Raw genomic sequence first — 15,317 nt, 5'->3', positions numbered from 1 at the left:
AGAGGAATGTGATTCCTGGAGCTAGGGTTTAAAGCTACATTTAGAGTCATAAGGACCCTCGGTTTCCATTCTAGAGCTTATATCCTGACTTAACAGGACGAGGGGAGGTGGGGGGGCTGATTTTAGGAAAGATGGGCCCTTAGAGGACGAGATGGGAGGTGTGACAGTTTGGGACAAGGTCCATCTGGGTGTGGGGTCCGAGTCTGGTTTCCTGGGACAAGCTGATGACAGTCCCAGGAGAGGAGGGATGACAGGTGGGTCCCTTTTAGAGAATTGCTAGGCAGCAACGGCAGACACGTGCCATTACACATGTGTCCAACCCCATACAATGTGCGACACCAATAGTGAGCCCTGATGTCAGCTATGGACCCTCGTGAATAATAAGCAATCGATATCGCCTCATCAATTGTAATAACGCATCGCATTCCTGCAACATGAGGAGAAGAATGGTCACCTGAAACTAATACACTGTATGTCAACTGTATTTGAAAACATTTTTTAAAAAGGTGTTTTTTTGTGTGTGTTTTTAAAGAATAGTGGAAATTGGGTGGGTGAATGGGTACCCGGAGACTCTGGACTTCCTGTTTAATTTTCTGTAAACTTGCAAGTGCTCCAAAAGTGAAGTCTATTCTTTAAAAAAAAAAAAAAAAAAAGTAACGAGAGGTTTGCCCTCTACTTGTAGGCTTGTATTTTTACTAGAAAATGTAGCTGATCTTAAAACGAAGATGCTGGCTTTCTCTCGTTGGCCGACTCCAGGAAATAGACCCTGTGGCTAGGCATGCTTTCATAAGACTTGTTCGCCCTCCTGTGCAAGCGGCAGCCCTCCAGCCCCCTTTCCTGCAGGCTGTAGGGTTCCAGGCGTGGGTACGCCCTATGTTTACCTTCCTGCCCACTTAAGAGGACACACTGTGAAGTCCCCGGGAGGTCACCATGCAGATGGAAGGCCAGGGAACTGCAGGAACCCAGCCTGAGGACTGAATGCTTTCAGACATTGGGTTTGCATTTTAGGTGCCAGTCTGCCAGAATTAGGAATGTGGCTTTGGGGCAAGTCGACTGCACTTTGTTTACAGGGAGAAATCCTTCCAAATCAGCTTTTTCTCCCTCCCTGTGAAGCTACGTGCCTGCCCCTTACTTTGTGTCTTATTCCCATTTCCTACCAGCAAAGCAGCTGTGGGCTTTTGTTGTTTTCTTTTTCTTTTTGGCATGTCCGGGCACCTCTCTCGCTTCATTTGCACAACACAAAGGGAGCCCGTCCTTGACAAAGAGAATAGAGGGGTTCAAAGTATAAGCAAAGAGTGTGACTAAAGAACCAGCAACCCGGGGAAGTTGATTGATTCCCAGCGTGGAGGCAAATAACCTTGGTCAGGCTCCAGCCATTCGCCCCCCCATTGCAAGCCTCAGTCTTTGTAAAGCAGGAGTAATAGTGGTGACGCCACCCTCCCAGGGCAGGGTGGCCTCGGTGAGCAGGAACGTACCGTAAGGTTTTAGCGACTCCCTCGCAGGCTCTGAGAACTTAAGGAGGGTGCCGGGTGTTCAGGGGACGGTTCTTTGTAAAGGGGTTCGTGCCACGATTAACAGTCGTGATCAGTCATCATTAAACATTTTGTCAAACGAATTACAGCCCCCACGCCTTTCTGTGGCCACTCGAACCTCACAGCTCATTGACACATGCAGCCACCCATCTGCCTGTCCTCTGGGACCAGGAAGGTGAAAATGCAAGGTCACCTCAGGCCTATTTCTCTTCTACACAGCCATTCTCCGGGCAGTGCTCAGGGGCCATACTTCCTGTGTAAGTAGGGGGTCTGCAGAAAATAGACCCCCTAGGAGATAGACAGATGGAGACACAGGTGGGTCCACTACCGTATATATGATAATATAAGTGCTGCTCCAGTCCTCCAGGTGAAGTGCCGTGTAAATGATAGTATGTGCTCCCCATGTGGCAACAATGTTCTTGAAAGAGAACGGGCTTCTTTCCTACATATAAAGTGACATGGCTGCTGGTCATTTTCTAGTTGAAGTGGATGGGTTCAAATTGCCAAAGTGATTTTTCAGCTCTCAGCGTTTCCTGCCTTCTTTTTTTCTCGCTTGCTGTTACCCTGGAGAGTTTTAGCAATCACATGATGACAGCATTGCTTTGCCGTTGAATAAGAAGAGTTCTCAGTCTTGGCGGAATATGGCGCTTTCCCCGGACCTCAGTTAGATGTATTTCTTTACAGTCATTTATCATCTTAATTCCTTTCGAAGGACCACCGTTTCCCGCTGGGATGTAATGCAAGTGTATTTTTAGCGCTCCAAGGTTTTGGCCTTGATGTGGACATTGTAGCCCAGGGGTGTCCAAACTGCGGCCCGAGGGCCAACTGCGGCCCACAATCCATTGTTAACTGGCCCGCAGCAAATTCCAACAATATATTTAGTTTACTTAAATAAACCAGGTGAGGCAATACGTACTTCACCTCGAGTGAGTGGCCCGGCTGTTTGTGTATTTTACTGCACATGGCCCTTGGTAAAAAACGTTGGAAAAAGTTTGGACACCCCTGTTGTAGCACCTTTCATAAATCCCTTTGTCTATGATTTTTCCCATTGATTAAAAAAAATTACAGCAACAACAATTCTGAGAAATCGAAACCTTACCTCGTTATGTATTGGCATCCCTTGTTCTTCAGAAATGTTTGATGGTCGCAGCTTTCTTGGGCTCAGCGTCTGGGTTTTATCTGCCGGTGACATGAGGTAGATGCATTTCTCATCCATCAGACCTGTTCAGGTGACTTTCAGGGTTTAAGCATCAGCCGTGGTTCAGAGGACAAGTCGTCACCACGTCTCCCATTTCATCAAGCCTGCTTTCCTCTGCTTGTTACTTGCCAGGGTCGCTGGTGTTTCCTGCTCCCAAATTCTACATTTGGCGTTAAGAAAATCCACTCAAGGTCCAGAAATAAGACATGGAATGACTTGTTTGTCCACAGTGGTCCACTGCTCTCTTCTCCTTTAATTCACCGGGAGGGATGTATAGTTACTATGGAAACATGATTGACACAAAGGAGCCCAGCACGGGAGGAAATGACCCAACCCTGGCACTCCAGTTTTATTATTCCTACACTCTTCTGAAAATCTCTCTCTTTTTTCTTTTTCCTTTTTCTTGTTTTTTTTTTTCTTTTCTTTTTTGGCTCAGAAAAGCATTTGACTGGCAAGCATAAGGATGAGTCAAGAAGTTATAAATCCTCCCTAAAACAGGTCACTCTTTATGCAACCCTAGTTATATTTTGAATCTGTGTGCTCCTTGAGGACCCGTCTATTCTTGATTGTGGGTCACATGCACGCATGCACACACACGTATGCACACGTGTGTGCGTGCATCTACAAACACACACCTAAAGTCAGCTGCAGCCCCTCAATCGTCGCTGTCACGTTCTCACGTGTGCTCATTCCTCCCATTTTCTCCCCCCCCCCCATTTTCTGGGTGTGATCTCTGGCAGAGACGTCCTCTAAAGTAGCATCTGTTGACCACCTGCAGGCAAATTGACAAACTGGGGACATTTCTCTTCACTTGAGTCACCTTCTCTGTGCACTTTATTCCTAAAACTCTGCCCCCCCCCCCCCCCCCCCCCCGCTTCTGGGTGGGGGGGGGCGGTTCACAACTCAGGCCTTTGTCCTCTCACTCCCAGGGAAAGTCACCTGAAACTGTCATTCACAACGAGGTAAGAAGGGCTCGGAGCTATCCGTGCACAATGCTTCCCAAATACCCACTGTTTCCAGCCTGAGGGAGAATCAAAAGGCCACACAGTTTTTACACATGGTTTTCATCTAAAGGACGGAACTAATTCAAAGGAGGTCAGCATTTTCGAAATTAATTACGGCTCCTCCTCTCGGGGAAAATCCAAAGAATCATCTGTTTTGCAGCCAACTGAGGTCATGGTGGTTTTTTGGGTTTTTTTTTTCCTTTTTTTTTTTTTTTTTTTTTTTCCTATTTCTCTCTTCAAGCAGATGGCTTGCATTGAAAACGATACTTGCTAAGGGAATTCCAGATTTGGGGGGAGATTCCTGAATGTGAAGTTTCATGAGACATCTTTCAAAGCTTAGACACTGCGTCCAAGGTCACTCCAGCAACAAGGCACCAGGGCAATTCATTTCTCTCCTGTGCCGTCCTGGGTGACAGACAACAGGTCTGAAGGACCCAACAGGCAGCTGTCATCCTCCACTGGGAGTCACACAACTCCCCCAGGAACCTACTTGCTACAAGATTTGAAGATGGAGCCATACCCTGGAGCCAAAACCATTGTCACAGACCCAGCTGATTTCCTCCATTCCAGAAAATGGAACGGATGTAAGACAGACCATGATTCCACAAAGAATAGAAACAAAACTCCCTGAGTTTCAACCGTACATGACCACCCTTCCCAAAGTGTGATCCCAGGTCCGTACCCTGGAGACACTGAACATACCCAAGGACGGTGTGTGGACCAACTGTGAAAACAGGCCTCTGCCCCGCGACTGGCAGCAACCAGCCCAGGAAGCCCAACAACCCGGGAAGTAATTGACCCCAAAGAGCCAGGGTTCAGTCAATTACTGCCGACATCTCTAATTTGTGCTCGCGTTTCCATCTTAGGACCAAGCAGAGAAAAGCAAACAGGCACCCCAACCGACCACACGGGATGCCCTTTGTCTAATGAGCCCCTCCCAGCTTCTTCCGGGAGCCAACAGCCTCCATTCAGGGCACACCTGAACTGTCCCTCCCTTCCACCAGCTAGCTGCCCCACTCCTCAGCCTGCCTTTGAGTCTCAGTCACATGCAGGTGATGGAAATCAATTGCCTTGCTCAGCCAGCTCTGAGCACACAGCCTGTGCTTGTTCCCATGTATCCCCACACCATCATCTCCAAATTCCTCATTCTCTGGCTCTCCCCCCACCCCTTATTCCCAGCTCCCCCGAGCCTGCACACCTGCCATCTCACTGCCCTGACCACGTCTTCTCTCCAGGTCACCTTGCCACCTGCCACTCATCCCTCACAGCTCGCCTAGGTTGCTCTGGCATTGGGAAGCCTTGGCTGGTTCCTCTAATTCCACCCTTAGAACAAGCCCAATTCACTTGCCCCAAGCTCACCTGTTGCAGGTACCATCCACGCCTACCCCCACATCTGCTCTTCTTTCCTTCTGAGCCAGAAGCTCACGAAGATCGAGGATCCCTCCTGGTCTCCTTCAGACAGTAACTCCTCACGTAACATCACCGATACTTTGTTGGACCTGCAGGGAAACGATGTCTAAGGAAACCAGCTTTTACCACAGGCGAATTGATATAACCAAGAGTTAAGTTTCTACGGCATCTCGTCAATGTCACAATGAGATGATATTCAATGGAAAGACGTTATTTGAGGACCCAAGGCCAGGGACAGTGCTTGGCAGATCTTGGTTGCCCAAAAAAGCATTGATTGATGAATTAATGGGCTCACTGTGATGTCCCCTCCTTCGCCACCCAAGCAGTCATTGTGTAAGGAATCCATCTACCAGAAGAGATATCTCTGCAGTGTGCGTAATGAGTTACAGGACCATGCTGTAGTGAGTCAGACAGTGTCTCTCCAAAACCCATGAGCACCTGGAACTTCAGAGTGTGACCTTATGTGGAAATAGAATATTTACAGGTTAAGATGAGGTCCTACTGAAGTTAGGTGTTCCTTAAATCCAATGACTGGTGTCCTTATAAGAAGAAGAGAGGACACAGAGAAATCTAGAGGAGACGGATATGTGAAAACAGAGGCAGAATTTAAAGTGATACTTCCATAAGCCAGTGTTAAGAAATACAAAATCTTTTCTTCTGCCCTCTTAGGTTCTGTACCTGGGGCCTGCAAATTAAACTGAACAAAGACAGATTAATAAGAGAATAACTAAATGTAATTATGTACTTATGTAGGCATGGGAGTTCACAAAGGAAGATGTGGCTCAAGGAGGCAACCAGACGATTAGGGTTTCTGTGGCATCTTAGATTAAACAAAAGAAATGGGTTTGGGCTTCCCGGAGGAGGCAAGTTAACAGGAAGGTGAGGGGTATGCAGATAAGAGTCTGTCAGATGATAAGAATTGTCTCTGGGAGTAGCTCTCTTTCTGGTACAGAGACATGTGTACTCATACAAATGAAAATTTACTTTACAAGAAGGGAAAATGTATACTCTATTTTTAGGCAGTTAGGGGGAGGTAAGGAGATTTTCATCCATCTGGTCATTCTCAATCAGCTTTCATGCAAAACAATTGTCGTGCAGGGTGCCAGACGGGGTCTCTGCTCCCGCTCCCCACATAAGAACGCAGGACACGGTGAGGCCAAAAAGGAACACCCACGGAGCCATAAGTAGGGGAGTCATACCACTATATTCTTGCTGGCAGCATCTGCCTTTGCAATCCGCGCTTGCCAGCTCAACCACCATCTTCTTGTTAGCCCCCATTTTCTGTTAGCGTAGCCACGGCAGTTATATTAGTGGTCAATGGCTCACTGGTTACAGCTGACGGCCAACTAGCCACAGCTGATGGCCATGCAATCACAGTTGATGGCCATTTACTACCTGAGCCCGCACCTGTGTATGTGAGGCCGAGAGCCTGGAAACTACTTTCTGGGGCTCTGTCCCCACAACAATCCATATACCAAACATGCATATTTTAGGGTAGCGTGTTCTGGTACCGTGACGGGGAACATCAGGGATTGCCAGAAGCCACCAGAAGATACAAGAGAGACCGGGACAAAACATGGCCTCATAACCTCCAGGAGGAACCAACCCTGCCCACAGCTAATGTCAGACTTCCAGTCTCCAGAACCAAGAGAGAACACATCTCTGTTGTCTCACCACCGGCCCCTCAGGCCCCCCAGTTTGTCTGTCACCCAAGGACAGTCATTCACCTGCCAACCTGGGATTCTTTACTTGCTTCCTGGGGGTTCTCTGTCCTGGTCCAGCTGCCTCCTGAAGTGGTCCTTTTTCCGTAGCCTGATTGCTTCCCACCCACTGTGGCCCCTCCCTCGGGAGTGTGATGGGCAGTCATCTGGTATCCAAAATCAAAATGAAATGAAACGAATGTCCCGACCTCCCAAGAGAAAGGGAGAACAGTGTTTCTACCGACTAAAACAAGCTCAAATGACTCAGCACAGAGTCGAAGCATAGCTTTGGGTCCAGGTTGGTTTACGGTTTCCGTGGATACGTGACATGTAGAAATAAAAAAATAAAAAATAACAGTGTTGAGGGAGGTAACCGCTTATGAAAATTGTTCTCCGCTAACCTACGGAAAAAGTCACTGTATCACACGGAAAAATTCCTTGCAGAGGAATCCTTTATTCCAATTTGAATAACCCTATTCCTGGGACAAAAAAGAAAAAGAAAGAAAAAGTTGCTGAGACTTATTTTTATGGTGGTTGCTGTTCTGCAAGTTTTAGACCATTTTCAGCAAGACGCCGCTGACGTAACATGTTGAATTTAAACAAAGTTGACTCAAAGTGGAGTTCACCTGATGTCAACTTTAGTCCCTTTGCATAGTCTCACCTGGCCTACAGGTGTTCCATGTTGTAGATTTTCCCTTTTCTTGCAATCACCCTGACTTTTATTTTACGTGACATCAACATAATCTAAGCATTTCCACATCAAATGGCTTCAATTAAGCGTAAACGCTGGTTCAGTTCAATCACACCTACTGCTTCCACCAAACAGGACTTCCCTCCTTATTTCTCAAATCTCTATGCCCACAAAACACTCAAAGAAACTCCAACCCGGCCTTAATAACTTCCCTCTAACCCTTCACAGGAAATACTAATAAAATTAAAGTAAAAAGTAAAGTCAAATACAGTAACATAAAATAACATAAAGTAAAATTAAATAAAGTAGCATAAAATAATAAAAACCTGCAGTCTGTAACCACAGGTTTTGACGAGAACTCAATGGTTCTTCAAATTATGTCTTACATTCACTGATATCCACTATGGGAGAATTAAGAAAAATAAATCAGTTCTCTGAAGCATGCTTTATAGATTTCAGGGGGGAAAAAAATACTTCTGACAGTTTTGAAACCATTGTTTCCAATGAGAAAGAGAGTGGAGGGGGGAAAAAGGAGAAAAAAAGTCCCTTTCAGAAAAAATATTAAGGGTGTGTGTGTGTGTGTGTGTGTGTGTGTGTGTGTGTGTGTGTTGTAATCAGGGTCTCAGCTTCATGACCCTGGCCAGAGGTATGAACAAAATCTCTCCCATATCCTTTTCTGGATGACTGCCTCAAAATTTCGATTGAGGAGCATAAAAAGCCAACCATCTTTGCAAACAAACAGGCATCGCTCTTATTTTTACCCGTGACAAAAATATTGAGCCATGTTTCTGTCCGGGAAGGGGAGCATTCCCACCCCACCCCCCACCTCGTCTCCCGTCTTTAGTTCTTATGACTAGACTAAAACTAAGATAATAAAATTGACACAAAACTAGTTTAATAGGAGAAAAATATTTAATAGGAGACTCCCATTGTGATGCTCAGATCATGAAGTGAGGCTCCAAGAAATGATTGAACCAGGCGCCTTTTTATACACTTGGACGAAGAACCAATAAATTCGTGAAGAGATTGACAAGACGAAGGAAGAAGACGGCAATTGTCAAGCGACGGGTAGATATTCGTTAATGAGGAAACTGAAACAAGTTAGTAAGTTACAACGGAGGCGACAAGCTTTGTTTACACAGACTCTTTGGCTCTGAGTTGTTTAGTGGTCAGGGGTGCCGTCCAGGTGAGAGAAGAACACCTGTCACATAAGAGATACACCTCGAGCTTTTAGGGGGACAGAGAGGTGACAGCGCTCTTCTTGCAGTGGCAGTTTCTTAAGTAAGTTTAAGTCAAAATCACCGAAGTGTCAGTCTGGGATATCCTGAAGCAGCCTGCCCCAGCTGCAAAGCCTCACCTACAGGTGAGTAAGAAAATTACAAGGTCAACTGTACCCCATGGGACAGTAAGAGAGGGTGACAGGAAGCGCCGGCGTCCCAAATCCCCATAAAAGGGTCTGAATAATCTAGGAACAAAGATAAGACGCAAAAGGCAGCTCCCCTCCCCCGTGTCCCCGGCAAGACTGCTGGCAGGGCCCTGTCATAGTCCATCTTTAGCGAGTCCCACAGCCAGACGACTAAAACCAGTAACAATAAGTTTTATTATCTACGGAAACCTTTAAATATGGGTTTAAAAATGTTTCTTCTGCACTTCGGCAAACGACACTCGGGATTACCATGGATTATTTCCAATCACGTCTTAATGCATTCCCCCGTGAAAATGCTCCACGTTTTCACACATCTGAACACCAACACTCTATTCCGTCAAAATCACATTTAAAAAACAGACAAAAAAAAAAAAACGTTTAGTTTTGAGTGCATGGCGGTGTTTTCCTCAAAGTCACTGATTCAATATGACCCCATCCTGAAAGCGAATTCTGTGTGAGACGCACACTTATATGCCGGAAGGTGTTCGTTCCAACCTGGTTGATGTGCAAATGATGTCACCACCCAGGGACATTCAATGAGGCTCACAGAGGTGGGGCGGTCGGCTGAATAGCACACCTGGGTTGACTGGCAAAGCCCAGACCGAAACGCAGGCGGAACTAACCACCAGGTCCTCTCCCAGGCTCCTCTCACCGGGTCATCAAGCCGCCCCTTGCCCCGGGCTGGTACCACCGTCCGGCGGGGTTTCCCTGTGCCCTCTTCTGAGTCAAAAAGAACAGGACCTCATGGGTAGCCCAGTGGGGAGGGCTGCCTGGCGGAGGGCAGAGGTTACATAGGGCAGATATGCAGCCAGGACCCTGTACCTGCAGCTACCCCCGCGGCCCGTCCACCTTGGTCCCCGGGCAAACTTTCTGGTTTGTTTTGTACTCCGTTTTGTATTATCTATCTATCTACCATCTATCTATCTATCTAGCTACCCATCTTCTTACCATCCCTCTGTGAGGTTTCATCGTTTTTCCAAGTAACTGCATGGACAGCATGATGGGACACCACGTGGCCACTGCATTTTCTGCAGCATGTGTTTTGCGGGCTGCGTGGGCACAGAGCTGACCTTCGTCTCCCTGCAAGAAATCATCAGAACCCTTTGGCACGGAAGGCAAAGCAGAGCTGTGTTTCCATCTGGACTTAGAAAATGTTTCCACGTAAATCTGCAGAAACAACAAGTGAGTCTAGATTTCAGCCACGGTGTCACCAGATCTGGGATAAGCATTAGCTGGAGGCCATGATTAACTTCACATTTCTCTGGCATAAACAGACTTTGCCATAGGTCTTTCTTTGTGCGTGTGTGTGAGGGATCCAACGACAGTTTCATCATCAATTTTTAAAATGAGTCTCGCATACTTTTCGTAAAGGTCACTGACACCTCGTGGTTGATGGTATATCCGTCTGTCCCGAACGTTTCCAACATCTTAACAATTTCCCTTCATAGTTTAAGTCCACGCCTGATAATTACCGTACAGAGTTTAGACTCCAAGTTGTTCCCTAAGTTGGGCTTATATTATTTGAAGTGGAAGAATGTTTTTTTCCATGGGAGTGGAATTTCCGCACGGCTAAAAAAAAAAAAAAAAAAAAAAAAAAAAAAAAAAACAAAAGAAAAGGAAAGCAGCTACGATCCATGAAGTGTAAGATAATATTCTTCCTCTCGAACTGGGTGTGTACCACGCGTTTGCGAAACGGGAAAGGCGTAATCACCGAGAGTGTTTATAATTTAATTTTCACCAGTCACCAGACCTAGTGTAGGTAGGCGTGCTTCTCTGCACACAGAATCCTGTACAGATGTTTAAAACGTGGGTCCTTCATGCTTTCCTGTACTTCGGTATTGCACAGCGCCTTTGGAATTCAATCGCATGTATGGAGAGGCATTTCCAAGAGGCCATTCACAGCCGTCTTCCAGTCACATGGCGTTTTTACACCGTCAGTTGTTCGTTGGCTGCCAATTTCAACTGTTTCTCTCCAAGTCTGAGGAGTCCGTCTTCTACAAGAAAAGCGATGTACCTCACTGGTCTTTATCTCGGAGAGAGGGAGCGTCCTTTGAACGAATTAAAAGCTTGGAAATGGCTTTTTATTCATTTGCTTAGGGTTTTCCAGCCAGTGACTTTTTCCATGTGCACATGGAATCCTGTTCTCCTGGAAATTATATTTCTTTTGCTGCTTCTGAAGCGTGAAAGGTTTCTTGTGAGAGGGCAGGAGGCGGTGGTGAGATTTTAACAGCTGCTAAAAGTTTCTCCCCTGAATTCATGCAAGGCTCAAATCAGACGGGTAACAGCCAATTCCTCACTATTTCTTGTAAAGATTCCCTAAGCAAATCTAGAGAACTTTTATTTTGCTAAACTACCAAGTGGAATGTCAGGAATAACAATTTATTACTACTCCGTTTTCACCCCTTAAAAGCACACAGAAACCCAGTTTAATGCACTGGCTGCTGGGCAGATATCTACTGTGGAAGCTGTAGTGGGTTAAGTGGTGACTCCTAAAACATGTGTCCGTATCCTAACCCCAGAAACTGTGCATTACAGCGGCGTGAGTGTCAGAGAAATGTCCCTTCTAGCTCTCAAGCCTCCGCCTACAGCCCCCTCTCCCATTAAACATGAAGAATGCAGGGACTGCTTGGTGGCTTGCCGGGTCCCACCTACAATGTCAGAGATGCTTTTGACAAGGAATGAAGCCCGTCCAAGAATGCTGCTGCGGGATCCCGGAGAGATTCAGAGGGAGAGTATTCACAATCGGTCAGGCGCCATGGCGTGCTGTCATGGAGCTGTCACCCGGGGCCCCTCCCCGGTCACCTGGGGCCCCAGCTCTTAGAAGGGACCACCACCTCTGGCTTAAGGCTTGGCTATCGTCATCCTGAAATTCTTCAGCATGTTGGAAGAAAAACCCCGGCATTTTCATTCTGCACTGTGCCCTGCAAATTATACAGCCAGTGCTGACCACAGAAGAGGTAGCCCGCCCACTGAACTTGCCTAGGCCGTTACCACTCAGCCCAGGAACTCTCAAGAGTAGATTTATGTACACAGGGGATTGCTGTCAACGGTGCATATTTCTTGTGTCTAGATTTTCAGAATATTCCCTCAGCGGAGACCTCAGTTTGGCTCTCGGGTGACAGCGAGGGCGTCTGGATCATTGCTTACCATTCTGCTAAGGAGACGTGGGACTTTCTTTAGAGCTGAAAGAAAGGATACAGGCGCAGGAAATGTGGGCGTGGGGGGGGTAGTCGGCGTTTGCAGACTGGACGTTTCGCTTGTCTCTCCTGGAAATGCAATGGGAAACAGAGTCGGGCAGCAGCATCAAAAATTCATATTTTTCCATCCTACTGCTCAGTCTGCAAAATTCCCCTGGAAAATGTCCCCTTAAGCTTTGCCACCTGTAAGTGCATCCAAGGTAGGATTTGCTTCTGAATGCCGCTGGCATCCCAGGGCAAATGTCCTAAAAGATCTGGATTTCAGAATGGCGTTCCAGCTAGATACACTGATTCCTTAGATAAGCTGCATCCAAAATTAGAAGAGAGGAAACGGATGGGGGCTTGGCATATTTTTGTGCATATCTCACCTCTAATTCTCTCTCCCCCACCCCAAACGAGAGGCTCTCAGGCGAGAAGAAAGTGGGCCTCTTCGCTCCACATAACGGAGTGAGTGGCTGCATTCTTCTAGCTGTGCAGTTAACGCTCACCAGAGGTGGGATGGGTGAGTAAAATAGATCACAAAAACTAGATGTAATCACTGTGACTGCTTAGGAACATCTGGCTTTTCCCCGCCTCTCTGACTTTCTCTAACTTTTGCTTTCAGCTGTTTCTACCAGAAAATTATTATCCCATCAAACGTTATCACCATTTGAGGGGCATTCGGAAACACATTTAAAGATGCACAAGGCAGGTGGGGTGCATTTCTTGACCCCATCGGAGGTGACATGCTGAAAAGGGTGTGTGTCCCTTGCAAATTCCTTTCTCGGGAACGGACGTACAACATATGCGACCTTCGTGAAAGTGAAAGAAATGTGTGCGTTTAAAAAGTGTAGAGATTTTGCGTCTGTTGTGCAGGCAGCTATGTCAGTGTGCCCCCTAGCGGTTAAATTAATCTAGTATATTATGTCGTTATGTTATGATATTATGTTATATACAGAAACACTTTTTTAGAGCAATTTTAGGTCTACAGCAATATTGAGAGGAAGACACAGAGATTTCCCATATACCCTCTGCCTTCCCCCAATACCAACTTGGAAAAGAATTTTAAGTACCTACATATATGTAGGCAGAATTTTAAAATTTATAACTCAATTTTGGGTCAACGGTTCACTAATTATCCAGTTTGGGGTGTTTGGACAAATGGAAAAGGTCTGTATTGTTTTAACACGTGGCACGCAAGCATACCTTGTTTTATTATGCATTGCTTTGTTGCACTTTGCAGATATGCATTTTTCTTTTTCTTTTCTTTTTTTCTTTTTTTACAAATTGAAGGAAAGACCCGCCAGCAGCAAAAAGGTTACAAGTCACTGAAGGCTCAGATGATGGTTAGTGTTTTTTAGCAATAAAGTGTATTTTAATTAAGGTGTGTACATTGTTTATACAGACACAATGCTGTTGCACATTTGATAGATTACAGTGTGGTGTGAACACAACTTTTACAGGCACTGGGAAACGAAAAACCTAGTGTGACTCTCTTAATAGCAATATGGCTTTATTGCAACCATCTGGAAGTGAACCCGCCATATCTTCACATTTCTGAGGCTCTCCTGTACCTTAATTTTAATTTTAAGGTACTTTGAAAACTGCTACTAGAGAAGCAAATTTTTATCTGGTGGTCTATATGGGGCTGTGTGCTAAGTTTTTTATACGAATTTTGCAAATGGAAGAATGAAAGTATACGAGGTCTGACAATTAAATTTGCAAACTCATCCTAGAAAAAGTGCTACACACCTCACTGCTGAATGTCACTATGGTCACCTTAGAAGGACTCCCCTTGGGAAGCTATGCACCGATGCCAGTGCCTAGTCCCCCCTTCAAAGCCATCTTGGAACTCTTTTTCTGGAATGGCCATCAGAGCTGTCGTCGTATTACCCTTGATGTCCTGAATGTCATCAAAATGTCTTCCTTTCAATATTTCCTTGATCTTTGGGTAAAGAAAGAAGTCATTGGGGGCCAGATCAGGTGAGTAGGGAGGGTGTTCCAACACAGTTATGTGTTTACTGGCTAAAAACTCCCTCACAGACAGTGCCGTGTGAGCTGGTACATTGTCGTGATGCAAGAGCCATGAATTGTTGGCAAAAAGTTCAGGTCGTCTAACTTTTTCACGCAGCCTTTTCAGCACTTCCAAATAGTAAACATGGTAAACTGTCCGGTTGGTACAAATTCATAATGAACAATCCCTCTGATACCAAAAAATTGTTAGCAACAGCGTTGCAACAAGTTCACTCTCTTAATTGTCAGACCTCGTAGATGGGTAGGGACTTGCCCGAAGACCCCTAGATGAAAGAAGCAGTATTGCTATTGAACTCATGCTGTCAAACCCCGTGAATCTTTTTCATTTCATCTCAATAGATATCTCTGTACAAAAAAAATAAAGAAAAAAGGTGATTCTTCAGCTGTATGTGGCTTGTCTTTTCTCACAGCCTCTGTCCACATGACTAAAAGAAGCAGAACGGAGGGAGAGCTGTTAGGTGTCAACCCCCGGGGAATTCAAGCTGGTGGTTGCTCACTCCAGGATGTGGTCTTGTTATGCCCTTTGCTATCTGTGCATTCTGTTTTCCTCATCCGTAAACTAAGGGGGTTTGATGAGACAATCTCGGAAGACCCTTCTCAGGCTAAAATTCTAAGATTCTGTCCTATGAGATCCTAAATTCAGAAGGAACCTTCTCATAAGCTATAGGATTACATAAGGATGGGTTGGAAACCTTAGAACAACTTGTGATAGAAAAATGACTGAACTTTCCTAAGTAATCCTTTCGGCAATGAAAACATCCAAGATGGTTACCCAGCATTTCTTAGGGGGAAAAAAGTCCTTGTTTGGTATTTAATATTAATGTAATTGTTTGTGTTTGACTTTAGGTTTGCATGACACTCCTTAAGAAAGACAGGAAAAGGGATCGAACCCATAATTCTGTTCGTCTTGAGGAACAACTTGGAGAGGCGTCATGGATGGCTGTGCGTGTGGGTTTACGATTGACTGGGCAAGGGATCCTGTATTCACCCCACAATTGCTGAATCGACATTACAATGGTGAGAAAGAAATTCTCATTCTGTAGAAACCGTACTTTGAATTTTGGATTTAGATTTTCCCCCCCAGGCTGGTGACATGCGGTGGGAGACTGTCGTAACGCTGGGTAGGGGCAGCAAGACACAGCTTCC

The sequence above is a fragment of the Rhinolophus sinicus genome, chromosome 18 (assembly GCF_057876585.1).
Source record: "Rhinolophus sinicus isolate RSI-liver-muscle chromosome 18, RSI-T2T, whole genome shotgun sequence".
Classification (NCBI taxonomy): domain Eukaryota; kingdom Metazoa; phylum Chordata; class Mammalia; order Chiroptera; family Rhinolophidae; genus Rhinolophus; species Rhinolophus sinicus.
The sequence above is the reverse complement of the archived record's forward strand: the minus strand, read 5'-3'. Positions refer to the sequence as shown.